Source organism: Gossypium hirsutum, chromosome D04, assembly GCF_007990345.1.
Source record: "Gossypium hirsutum isolate 1008001.06 chromosome D04, Gossypium_hirsutum_v2.1, whole genome shotgun sequence".
NCBI lineage: Eukaryota > Viridiplantae > Streptophyta > Magnoliopsida > Malvales > Malvaceae > Gossypium > Gossypium hirsutum.
The window spans coordinates 36943644-36958088 of record NC_053440.1 but is presented as its reverse complement, the minus strand read 5'-3'; the positions used below and the strand labels follow the sequence as shown (position 1 = coordinate 36958088).

Genomic DNA, 14445 nt, shown 5'->3' with positions numbered 1-14445 from the left:
AGACACCTCTAGCTTGTAGAACTCAAGTTTTGCACTTTTCTACAATTTAGCCCTTTCGACTAAACTGAGTGCCCAAACATCAAAATTTTTGAACAAAATTTTTCACAAAATCATTCTGTACAACTGTAGATCAAAAAAAATATAAGAATATTAAATTTTTTCTCTTTGAATTAGTGGCCCCGAAACCACTGTTCCGACTAGGCCCAAAATCGAGTTGTTACAGAGTAGTTTGAGTTTCAATTATGAATCGAATTTAATTTTTCAATTAAAATAATTAAAATATATGATTGGTTTAAATATGATGCTTCTAAACATTGAATTAAATAATTATTAACCTTAGATACACAAAATTATAAAAAAAGAATATATAAAAAACTTAAAAAAATATAAAAAACCCTACAAAACCCATAAATTCACAAAACCTAACCTTACTTTAAAAAAGCAAAGCCCTAATCCTACTTCACAAAAACAAAACCTTATCCTTAAAAAAGGGACAAGAAATACGTTTCCAGTTAGAAGGGTTTCTAGCTTATGTGGCAAAAGCACTTCCAGCTAGAAGTGTTTTCATGCAAACACGCTGAAAATGCTTCCAGCTAGAAGCGTTTTCGTAAAATCGGTCTAGTCCCGTAATTTTTCAAAAAAATGACCCAATTTGGTAATTTTTAAAAAAAATCGGCCTAGTCTCGTATAAATCTTTCTTACATAAAGAATGAACTTGAACAAATAGTTATCCAAATACATCTGAAATGAATCTTGACAAATGGGAGTCCGAATTCAACTGTATTTAGATAACTCTTTGTTCAGGTTCATCCTTTATGTAAGAAAGATTTATAGTTTTTTATTAATTTAAATAATTTTTATTTATGTTTGTCACGTGGCATACTTGGAGGTTACCATGTGGCACCACTGAATTGGCTATTAGTGTCATGTTAGTATAAACTAAAGATGTTAGTGCAAAAATATCAACTTGAGTAACAAAATACAAGTTCAAGTACCAACTAAATTATATATTAACCCTAAAAAAAGTTAAGTACCAACTAAGTACAAATAGATAAATTTAGGGGAATATATATATATATATATATAAACCATTTTTATTACTTTGTATGGGTTTATTTATTTCCATATTTTTTCTTTTTCTTTTTTAGTTTAATCCCCCCTCCCTTTTCTTCTTCTTCTTATTATCTAATTGTTTTTTTCATTCGTGAGAACACACACATATATATAATCATTTAATATATCGTTTGTATGGTTTTTAAACTACATAAGCGGATTTAATGAGTGATTAGTATTTTGTAAGATGTAGTAAAAGAACAATATATATATATACAGTTTAGAGGTGTTCAAGGCCGGGTCAGGTTCATGCAAGGTTTCTAGACCAATATTTCAAGCTTGAGCCTGGCCCGCCCAAAAAATAGACTTACTTTTTTGCCTAAGCTTGACCCAATTTAAGAAAAGTAAATTCAGGTCTGATCTAGTCCTCCCATATTTGATTTTTTTTAGATTAGTTATTATTTAAAATTTTTTTAAAGAATACACTAAATGCGCTAAAAAAAGGAAAAATAAAAGTTTTTTTAACACATTAAAAAGTATTTATATTAAAAAACACTACCATAAATACAATAAATGTTTTCTTATATTAAAAAAACACAAGTAAATATTTTATTGTATTAAATATTACTTTTAAAATTTATATTTTGGGTTGGATTATTTAGTTGGTTATTTTTTTTAGGTTTTGGGTAATGGATTTAATTGGTATTGGGTTATTGATTAAATATAAATATAAATATAAATATAAATATAAATATAAATATAAATATAATATTTTTATAATATAATATATTCAAGCCGGGCCAAGCTCGGGTAAAAAAACTTGCCCAAGGCTCGATCCATATAGAAAACGAGCCTTAAATTTTACTCAAGCCTATTTTTTAGGTCTAGTATTTTGTTCAGAGTCTCTTAGTTTTTGGACGAACCTTCAAGTCTAAAATATGTGTAATTTTTGTTACATTCTCAACCCGTTTAAATAGTCTAACAAACTTCTCAAATAATGTATGAAATAAGTAGTTATGTATAAAAAACAAAGGTTTTGTGGATGACAAACTGAATAATAAGCTTGGACTTCGTGTAACCAAACATTGCATGCATCCATTTGGATCATTAGATCATTATCAAACTATAACAATTTCATCCCAAACTTCCGCCGGTATACCAATACAATACGCTTAAATGGTAAATATGTTCTCGTAGAGCAAATCAATGATCAATTAAGTTTTTAACCACTAAAGATCTTAATAGAAAATTGGCAATATATTAAAACCTTAAAATAAACTTTTTTTAAGCTCCTAACATCCTTTAAATGATGTAAGAATATTTTAATTGTTGGATCAAACTTCGAAAAATTAAAATGTTTAAAAAAATTATATAAATTAATGTATAGTATGATTAAATATAAAAATATTATAAAATCATTTAATAGTAATTAATTTTTTTCATAGTAAGTTATACAAGCTAAATCTTTTAATCAATAGGGATAAATAAAAAGTATTTTTATGCATACTATTTTTATCAAAAATTCTCATTTTGTAATTCTCGCTAATAGTTGTAATATAAAATATAATTCCATTCACAACATAAAAGCTACTTAAGTACTTTTTAGTATAATGAGAATGCAATAAGTAAAACACAAATACAATATGCACAAAATCACACCAACAACAGTAAATTTTAAACAAAAAAGCTAAGTTTTAACCTATATTTAAGGAATATAAGATTATAGCGACAATCAACCCCAATATCTTTAAGGATTTGTATTAATGTTCTCTAAAAAATAAAATTCAATCAAAATAATAGTAATCTCATGAAAAAATCAATATCCCAAAATCATTCCATAAATAAAACCCATTTTTTAAAAAAATTGGACCGGTGATCGAACTAGTCAGACCACCGATTCGTCGGTCCAATAAATCTAACCAGTTTGATTAAAAATTTATTAATTTTTTAAAAAAAAACTGATTCAGCCGATCCATACTGGTATAAAGTCACTCTTCGGACTGCTACCCCCGACCGGTTCAAACGACATTGGTAAAAACTTAATCTTGCATAAAAATCCTAATTTATAATGAGTAAAGTCATAATCTAAAATTTTTAAAGATTAATCAATAAAACTTGAAAAGAAATAAAAATTATTACCAAATTAAAAGATTGATAGTCTATCTTGTAAATAATTATGGAGAAACTGTGAGAGAAACATTATGAAAGTTGAAAGAAAACAAAAATGATTGAAGATTTTTAGATTTTAGTGGGTCATTTTTCAATAACTCAATTTACTACTTATATTTTTTTATAAAGTAATTTCTCACATTTGGTTTCGCTACTGGTGACAACTAACATGGTTGATGGCGTGGTAATTTAATAATATTCGTTGAAACTTAAGTTAAAAATTGATAATGGGACAATTGATGTAAACACTTGAAGATGTGACATCTTATAAATTTTTTAGAATATATTTATTTCACGTTTAGAATTAATCTAAATAAATGAGTGTCTAAATTTAAATAAACTTGAATGTTTATTTGTTTAAAGCAGTTTTTAGTAAATTTATATAAACATAAAAAACTCACATTTAAAAAAAAACATTTTTCATTTTTTTAGATTTTATGATAGCGAAAGCCATTAAGATCCAAAAATAAAATAGTTTTTGAACACAAATATAGAGAGTTGTAAATGCTGACAAATTTGGAATGAAGTGATTAGGACCAAACATCCTGCCAAAAATTATAGCAGTTAAAACATGATTTGTAGTCATGAGCTGCAATTATATCTTTTCAGTAAATTAAACATGTTTTATAATTTTTTTAATCTTAATTTACAAATTGGTGCCTATATTATATTTTCTTCATTTTGATATATAAAATTTTTATTTGATTACAAGTGATATCTAAACTACTTCTTTCTTCAAATTGATATTTTTGTTAATCAAATTATTAAGTCTAACTTTTTTAAAAAAAAAGCTTAACTTATAAATTGATACATAAACTATACCTTTTTTCTCTTATTTTGATACCTAAACTACTTTTTCCCTCATGTTAGATAATTCTATTAGTTCAATTGTTAAGCCTAATTAAAAATTTAACCAATGTGACAAAAAATATGATTTTGATGAAAGTTAAAAGAAGTGAATGAATTAAGTGAGGTGGATGAAAAAAATCCAAATCTTTTATCAATCCAAGCTACATTCAATTCTTGGTTAAAGAAAAAAACAGAAGTAATATGGAATTGGATAAAAAAATCCATCAGTTTAACAGTATATTTATAAAAAAGAGACGGCCATAAAATTGTACAGGAATAAACATGTAATGTCGCATCATCAAATTCATATTATAAAGAGTTGGAATAATACTGATAAACAGGGATCGCGGCTTTTATCTTTAACCAGTAACCACACATTGGGCCATTAAATCATATCCTACGTCACTCTTTTATCATCGAGTCCCCCTCCCCTAACGATGGATCTCTTTGCGGATACCGTAGTATTATCCACTCATCTGGGTCACATATCATCACCAATTATTACTGCTACTATTACTGCTTTCTTTCTTTTTTGGGATCATTTATTTCTGTTACTGTCTTTCTAGTACCATGACGGGGAGTCCACCACTAAAAGTTGCGGTGAGGCCAGGTGAGAATCGTGGTGTCCGATGTTGTGCTGTCGCTAATTCGATTTGGAAGGTTCGGAGGAGTGAGAGCGCCACGGTTTTGAGCTCCACTAGAGCCATCTCTTTCCCCAAACAAACCCTGAATCCGCCCTGGAAAACTGGGTACTTAAATGGGTTCTCGGGTGCGAACACCCCGCCCTCTTTCACCCACCTTTCGGGCTTGAATTCCAAGCAGTCTTCACCCATATCTCTTCCATCCGTCCCATGGCGTAAGGATGGTACGTAACCCTGGTTCCTCTCTTTAACAACGACCCATCCGGTAATACGTCGTCGGCTTGGCAGAACTTGGAATCGAATTGAATTGGAGGGTACAGTCTCATGCTCTCATACACTGTTGCTTGTAGATAATGGAGGTCTTCCATTTGTTCCAAGCTTGTAAGCTCCTGGTTTTCTCCAATCACTCGATTTGCCTCTTGTCTAATCGTTGAAACCACGTTTGGATGCTTTGCGAGTAGCCAAAACAAGCTTGTTAAACCTGATGCAACCGTGTCACGGCCTGCCAATAAAAAGCTTATAACAATGTCTCTCAAGTATGTTTCGTCGTTTGTGGTAGATATGAAACGGGAGAGAAGATCGTTGCTGGTTGAAAACCCCATCTTCCGCCTCTGCCTTATGACTTCTTTGGCTAAAATATCCACAACCTTGATAGCCTTTTTTAATTCCTTTTCGCTGCCTAAATTCAACATCCTTTTCATCTTCCATACCAGCGGGGAAGCAGTCATGGCTCTCTCGGCTGACAACTTTGAGGCTAAATCAAAGGCCGTAGTGAATTCAGACATGGGCAGGGAAAACTGTAGGCATCTAGGGTCGACCCCGAAGGAGAAGCGGCAGATACTGTCGAACGAAAACCTTCGAAACACGTCCTGTAAATCCAAGACAGGGCGTTCTTTCCCGGTTGCAATGGATGATAACAGCGGTATAAGCCTGTCTTTGATCTCCAAGTTGATAACATCGAATGCGTAGCATCGTATCGAGAGCTTGCCCAGCTCCAAGCTTGCCATCTTCTTTTGAAACCTCCAGGAATCACCGTCTACGTTGAATATGCCACGGCCGAGGAAGTCACCCAAGATCATGGAGAAAGGCTTCCCTTTTGGGAAATTGTCGAACCTGGTTTTGAGTATGTATTCGACGTTGGCGGGATTGGCTGTTATGGTGTTGCCAAGGACATGGATGTGGATGGTTTTGCCTGGCGAATATTTGAGCAAGTGAGTGTACCAATCGCAGAGATTGTCGAATTGTTTGGACCAACTCATAGTGAGATAAGCAGCGCATATCCCACAGTTGCACCACAGCTTTGGTCTAACAACACAAAACAGGAGACAAAAAAGTGAAATCAAGAGCGTGAAAGTGACGAGAAAGAAGCAAAAGAAGCATGGAGAAGTTGAAAGAAAGGTTGAAGATCCATGGGAGATGATGAATACAAAAGAAGAAATTAGGGGAGAAGGGACAAGGAGACAAGGGGGGAGCGGTATTGAGATTCTGAAAATTTATGTCAAACAGATTGTCTTCTCAATGTACGAAGACAAGAAATAACAAGATATATTCTTAAAAATATGAAATTAAATGGGAAAAAAATAATGAAAAGCCCTTGTGGCCTAAAGAACAATGTCTGTAGGCAGTGGCATCTGTGACTTGCAGTAGTGTAATTTGTAAACAATCAACCCACGTGCTTTTATTCTTATTGTAATATTAAACTATTGATTAATAAAAAATCAGAAATAATTTATAAAGAAATACCAGATTCCAGAGAATATTTAGTAATGGTATCTTAGTTACTATAGTTTTCCTTTTCTGAAACTTGCTACTGTAGTTTATCTTTACTTAATAAATTTATAGAAGTAATTGAAAATTGAGAGAATACGATTACGCGGCCAAAAGAAACGTACAAAATGGTTTAACCCATTTAGGCATTAATTCCGTTAAATAGATCATGCCTACTATTTTTTTTAAAAAGAAATGCGTATTCTGAAATAAGTTAATTTGCACTCTGATAATTCAATTTCTTTAATTGATGTTCACACCAAGCTTGGTACAAGACAATTGAAGGAAGCAATGAGAGAATGAGGCAAGGAGAGAGATAGATGTCCAAATTTTGTTAACACATTCCAGAAAACAGTCCTACTTTGCGGGGTTTTATTTAGTGAAGTCTTTTCTCAATAATCGATTGGAAACCTACTGGCTAAAACTCAATTTATTATTACACAATAATCAATTGTAACTCTAATAGATATTCTTGACTTGTTACAATTGTTACAATCACTAACCCAAATAACCTACCTATAATAGATTTCTCCAATAAGGCCTATAAAAAGAGTGCAAGATAAAACACAAACTACCGGCAATTACACAAGTAAATGGAGCAAAAATCACTTAACTAAAGATGCATCGACACAAGCAAATGTGTTGCCTATTTGTAAGCAAAATATGACAGTCTTCCCAAGTAACTCTTATTAGAGAAAATAACCATTTGAATTGAAGTATTATTTAAGATAAAACCTTACATTTTTTAATTTCAAATAGTCTTCAATTCCAAGTAAAACAGGTAGCTCGGTCCCCAAGTAAAAGAAACAAATAGATAAGGATAAAGCTTTGAAATGGGATTTATGATCCTTCCTCCTCCACCTCCCCTCCCAAATTCGATTAGCAAAATAAAAGATAGATCAAACATGGCTTGAGGGTCGTTTGCTGATTGTGAAATACATCAGGAAGATTAAAGTAAAAAATTGTCAACCATGAACACACTTGAGTTATACAGCACAGGTGCCCAAACTGTTGTCCAAATAAACGTTCGAACAAGACATGAAATAAGGTGTTCCAATGGATAGTCCAAAGAAGCGTTCGAACAACAAATATAAACTTTAGAGTTTTGGATAGTTAAGGAGTCAACCCACTCATTAAATAATAAATAGTTATTTTCCTTGAGATATATGACTACTAATTTGCATATTTGTTCAATTCAGGGGTTAATGAATGATTGAAAAGTTTATAATAAATGTTAAAAGAAAAGTTTATAAATACAATTACGAAGGCATTTGTAAGTAGTAGTAGCAAAATAGTAGTTTAAGGTTAAAAAAAAACAAAATAATAGTTTAAATCATATATGTAATAATTGTTATAATGATTTGTTACTTTTATGTAATTTCATATATGTTATGGAATAAAGAGAAATAAAAAGAGTAAAGAATAAAAAATAAAGAAAAATATGAGAGAAAAAAACGCATTTTATTGTTTCATAGGGATATTTTAGAGCTTTTTTAAATTATTTATAGACATAAGAAATATACATGGTAAAAAACTCTACTTCTAATAAACATTAATGTCTTAATGTATATCAAACTTATCTCGATATTAATGAACATCCACTTTATAATAAAATATTTATAACACTTCCCTGTGAATGTTCGTTAGTAGATAATGTGTTTCATTTAAAACCTTACTAAGATAAAAACCCTGAGGGAAAAAAATTTCTTAGTGTTTATAATAAGCACAACATACTGCCTCATTAAAAACATTACCAGGAAAACTAGTGGGTGTAAACTCGAAATTATATAGGATTTTCTATATATTTTTACCACCTTTTGACTTAATAAATATGTTAATTTTGAGTAATTGTTATTAAAATAAGTGAATTTTACTTAATTATTAATATTGGACAATTCATAATGTATGTGAAATTATGCTTAATTACATGATTTTTATACATAATTTATATTATTTTCATGTTAAATATTAATAAGTGAATTTTCCCTATGCAAGAGGACCATGGAAGATGTGATTAACATAAATGATGCATGGACATGCGCACATCCACTTCATTTGGATGGCAAGACCATGCAAAACTGGATCATAAGGATGTTAATTTGACCTAGTAAAAGATGTGATAAAAGATGAACATGTTTGATTAATTATTAGACTGAGAAATCGTCCAAACAAAGAGGAATGAAATCCCAATTTCAGCACAAGTAGATGCCTGCCCAAAAATAAGCTTTGGAATATTTTGTTGAAGGTCTCTACAGTTGAAAAGATGTTAGAAATCAGCACACAAGTCTACCCTTTGAAATCGTCCACCTTATGGCTATTAATAGCATTGTTTTGAATTCATAAACAAGCAACCAAGTCATCCCCTTTTCCATAATTTGTGGCCAGCCATGTATGAGAGAAAAGAGAGGGATTTTGAATTCTATTTTTAGCAAACTCTAAGCTTGCCTTCACCTATAAATACCACATACCTTTCCACTTCTCAAATCATCCTTAATCCCTTCATTCATAACACATCTCTCATTCTATATTCTTTTCTCTCATTTCATTTCCCTTTTCTTTTCCCCTTACATAGTCGTTCCCTCTCCCTTTCCATTCTTTAGCCAACATAAGCTTTGTCAAGATACTACCTTGGCCGGCTACATTAAGAAACCTTAGCAAAAGAGAAAAGAATAGAAAAGAGGAACACGTCAGTCAGAAAGATCCGAAAGGCTGCTGAATTGAATTAGAGTTTACTCTTTCTCTTGTTATTTAATTTACTTATGTTTGTTATGTGTTTATGTTTTTGACATCAACGATGATATTTTAAATCCTATTTTCGAGGATGATTATGTTAATTTAATAATATTTATTGATTCATGTTTAACATGTTTGTGCCTCAGTCAATCATATTTTCAATTAAAATCAAGATGTATTCATTCATATGTGATTGAGTGCATTCAGATTAGCTGAGCTATCCTAACTAGATGACGCTATAGATACATAATTGAAAAGTGCAATGTCAATTTAGACCATTAAACCCAACTAAATTAGATGTTCATAATATTTAGTTAGCTCTATTATCTTGCACAGTTTTTAGGTTTATGTGATTGAACTATTGCAAACGTAAATGTCCCTGTGACCTCATATAAATACTAAGAAATCCTTAGTTTAATATGATCAGTAAAATGCATATTTCATAAGTAAAAGATCCGAGAGGACTTAGATTAGTTTTCAAACTCATGAAAGATCGATTTGCAATGGAATGTTTTCGAACATTGTTAAGCAGATGAAATGAATTGAGTTGATTAATATAATTATCGAATTGGAGAATAAAGCTCTCTGGGCTTTGAAACAACTTAATGAGTTGGAAGAGCTGAGGTTATTTTCATACGAAATGCGAAGATTGTAAAGAAACATTAAGAGATGACATGAAGTCGTATACAACCTCGTTAATTCAGAGAAGGTCAAAAAGTGTTGTTGTTTAATTGAAGGCTAAGATTATTCCCTGAAAAGCTTAATCTCGATGGAAAGGACCTTATACCATCTACAAATCCTGTGGAGTTGTAGAATTATACGACAACCATAGAGGTACGTTTAAAGTTAATGGTCAACGTCTCAAGCATTATTAGGATTGTGAAGTTGAGCGAATTAAAACCTCGTTCAAATAATAGATCCTTAATTTTATGATCTTAATTTTTAATAATAATTAGAAATTATTTTCTTAAATTAGTACATTTAATTATTTCGTCTAAGGAGATTGAAATTAAGCGGGACTGTTGTGACCCTCCAACCTTTCTTGAGAATTAATTTAATGTAATCTTTTAAGAAAAAGTTTTCTAATTAATTTTAAAATTTTTAGTTTTCACTTTAATTTCCATTTTTAATGTTAATTTTATTTTTTATGTTTAATAAGGGGGTAAATTGGCCCAATACTAATCAGTTTATTTTATTCTAAGCAGTCTAGTTTGTAAATACAGTTTGGGCTCAATGCCTGAAATAACAAAGAGGAGAAATTTACCCCATTAGTGTCATCCATAAGGGTTCCCCATAACCCTAATATTGCCACCACTTTTCCCTCCATCTATACTTGCCCGCTCAAGTCACTTAAGTAGCTAAAATTTTGCTACAAGTTTTCCCTAATTCAGTACTATATAAACCATCTCTACCACCATATTTTTCACAACCCTTCAAGCAATTAGCTAAAGCCTAGCCACTCATTCTTTTCCCCTTAGTTGTCAGCCTAAATCCAAAAGAATCTCCCCAAATTTCTTCTTTGTTGCAAAACTCTAGCTTGCTACCGCTGCAAGCCTTTTCCGGAGCAACATATTGCCACCGGCATTCCTATCATCGCTGGATCCTACACCATTACAAGCCTGCGCTACTGCAAATTTGTTGCTACCGCAAGTCTATCACCGCCGGAAACTCTTTGTCACATCCATTGCCGACTTCTTCTTCCTTTCTTTTGTCAAAATTTTGCTTATTTTTTTGGGAAAAATCACCATGTATCGCAAAAGAACTAGATCTTCCAAGACCTCTACTGAAAATCCCATTGTGATTCAAGATGAGGAAGTGAAAGAAAGGTTTGATTCTATCTTCAAAAATCAACCTATGATGATAGAAAATGTTTCAACTTGGAGGTAATGATAAGATGGTTAGCCTTTACTGATTCGAAAGACGATTGATACCCTCAATTGGAATTATTTTTGTGATGCACGATCATTGCCTGAAGAGGAGTTAGTTCGAGAGTTCTATGCCAATTTGACTAAGCCAAGTGCTACTGAAGTTCTTATTCGCAAGAAGAATATACCCCTAACTTCTAAGTCCATTCATGATTTGTTTCACTTACCTAATGTTGAAGAACATGAGTACTTTAACATGATGACAAATATAAATTGATATTTTCTTCAACAAGTGCTTAATGTTGTGACAAGTTTGGGATCCCAATTGATTATAAGAAAGTATAGTAGTCATTCCTTGTTGAAGGGAATATCTAAAACCGTTGGCTAAGGTATGTTCTACTTTGTTCGATATAGTTTCATGCCTACCTCACATAGTTCGACCATCTCGATGGAACAAATACTTTTGTTGTATCAATTATGGCAGAAAAGTCTCTCAATGTTGGGAAGATCATTATCAAAGAAACCTATGATTGTCCTAGAAAGAAAATTAGAAGTGGTTACTTTCCATCATTGATAACTCACTTCGCTTAAGGTGCATGTTAAAACAAAAGCAAACCTAAAGGGCCTATATGTTCAAGTTGCATCACAGCCCATGGTTTTTGAAAGGTTAGTGGAGAATGTCCAAGAACTAAACCCAACGAAACTGAAGTGAACCAATAGAACCAAAAATTGATGAGTCATCGAACAAATCTGAAACTGAGGCTAGTCAGTTACTGAGATAAAAGAAGTAGATATGAGGAAGAATCGAACAATTAGAACCGATAAAGAACCAAAAGTCTCTAAACAAGAGAGGAGCGAATGTTGATGACTAGTTGAACAAGTGTTGATCTTGAGTGATATTCCTATGCCACTCTTCAAATACTATGAAAAAATCAAAATTTTCAGTTATGATGGATATGATGAAATTATGCATAACCAACAACAGCTTATTGGAAATATGCAAAGATTAGAGATGATTCTGTAAGAAGTACTTTTAAAAATATCTCTAACAATTTTGTTCCTGAGTTCCCAGATTATATCTGTCGAAATCATTTTTTTATAAGTTTGAAAATGGGAATCGACTTTTAAAAATGAAAATGGATATCGATTTTGAAAAAGGAAACGAGAGTCGCCACCAATCTTTTATTGAGGTGTGGTCGGATCACCTTAAAAATAATTTTAGGTCTGTGATTTTGAGAAACAGGTTTGGGAAACGGTTACGCATGAGGAGGGTTAGCACCCTCGTAACGCCCAAATTGGTACCGAATTGATCGTTTAATGTCTTAGATGTCAAAAAATTGAAAAGATTTTAGAATACGATCCTTTGGTGAGGAAACTTGAATAAACTAAATTGAATGATAAGACGCACTTATTTCGCAGAAACAAATTGTCACACTCAGTGAGTTAGGGTGCAATAATTTAATCTTCGAAATTAAATTTGTCCCCCATTTTTTAGAAAATCATGTTTTTAAGTAGGTTATTCAATTATTTAAGTCAATTGAGAAATCAAAATCCAATAAGTTAGGGTTCAATTTCTCGAAATTCCTAACATCAAACATTGCCCTTTATTTTGAAATCCGGGACACAAAATGTCGTATCTAGTAAGTTAGGATCCAACATTTTGTAATCTTAAATGCTTTATTTTAAAAATTGTAGTTTTAATAAAGCGAACACTTGATTATCTAAATTCATTGAAATGATTGAAGCCCAGTGGTTAGGGCACCAATTCTCTCGAGAACTTATGATCACCAGGGCTTTTGAAAATTATGAAAAGTTGTAACAAAAACGTTTTAAGAAGAACCAACACAGTACAATTGTTGTGTAATGTAAAGACAAATGATAATTCAAATACATACCAAGAGTAATATATGCAAATAATAAATAAAAATAACAACGATAATTTTAATCACATTATACAAAATACCAATATTGACAACCAAACATTAAAGAAATTAAGGAATCATTTTCTAAGACATGCCCTAAACAATAAAAGAAGAATTACACCTAACAAATCCTATGTACATTTTTTGAATATTTATACATGAACTTAAAATAAATTTGAAATAATAATTATTGAATAATAATATATTAAAAAAATGAAATTTGAAACAAGTAATATATTTAATAATTTAACACGTAGTATGCATAAATGAAAACTCAACATAAATAATGATATATAATATACTGTAAAAGTTGAAATTACAAAATATAGAGGAGGGTAATTAAAAAATAATTATGTACATACATATAATAATAGCATGTTTAAAAATTTTTTATACAAATAAAAAAATGTATGGGAAATAAAAAAAAACATATATAGAAAAATATTTAAAGAAAGGTATATATAATATAACAAATTTTTCATGAAAATGATTAATCTAAGTGATAATAACTATATAACAATTTATAATACAAAAATCTTAAAATGATAGCATATAATAGATTTTAAGGCGAATGTATAATAAATTCAAAATGGTTATTTATAATATAAATAAAAAAGTATATAATATGTGATAATGTAAAACTTAATGTTAATACATAACAAGAAAAAAGAAGTAAATAAACATGTGTAGATTAGTATCAACAATATTATCGACAAGCATAATGATAGTAATATAAAAAATAATTGTAATAATAAGTATTTAGTTAATAATAAATAAACATATATATAAAGCTAATCTAAAATTGAAACATAAAGTCAGGGAGTAAATACACAATAAATGGAATAAAGAGATCATATTGAAATCCACTTAAAATCACAGGGACTAATAAAGAAATTAAATGCACAAACTCATAATCAAATCAGATCACAGGAAACGGCACCGCTTTAAAAGGATTAAAATGGAATCGAAGCTAAATGCGATGCCCAAGTTTATTTTTTAAAAAAAAAACACCAGATGAAACAACACAAAGAGAAAGGGATTGTGCGCAAAAAAACGAAAAAACCATGTGCGGATCTTGCCTCGGGTCGGGTCACCACACGGGTCTCAACACCGAACGACGCCATTTTCATCGCGCTTAACTCATATAACCTAATCAGCAGCCTCCCCTTTTATTTTCAAAAACAACAGTAAAAAAGAAAAAGGAAAACCTAGCCTCATGCGCCGCTCAACGTTTATCGGCCTCTTCGGAGACCCAGAACTTGCCCCAACTACGATGATGAGGAGAGAGAGCAAAAGGGTCCAGTCGCGGGTACGCCCACTTCTTTCTTTTTATTCCTCTTTAATAAACATTTCATGAACGCAAAAAAAGTAAACAACAGTTAAAAACAAAATAAAGAAGAACGAGAAACAGAAATCACCTCTTCTTTGTACCTCGATTTCTTTTTT

General features: G+C 31.2%; 1 pseudogene; it reads right to left on the bottom strand.

Moving 5' to 3' along the window:
- Nucleotides 1–4270: 4270 nt before the first annotated feature.
- LOC121216114 (cytochrome P450 94C1-like) lies at nucleotides 4271–6202 on the bottom strand (annotated as a pseudogene).
- Nucleotides 6203–14445: the final 8243 nt, after the last annotated feature.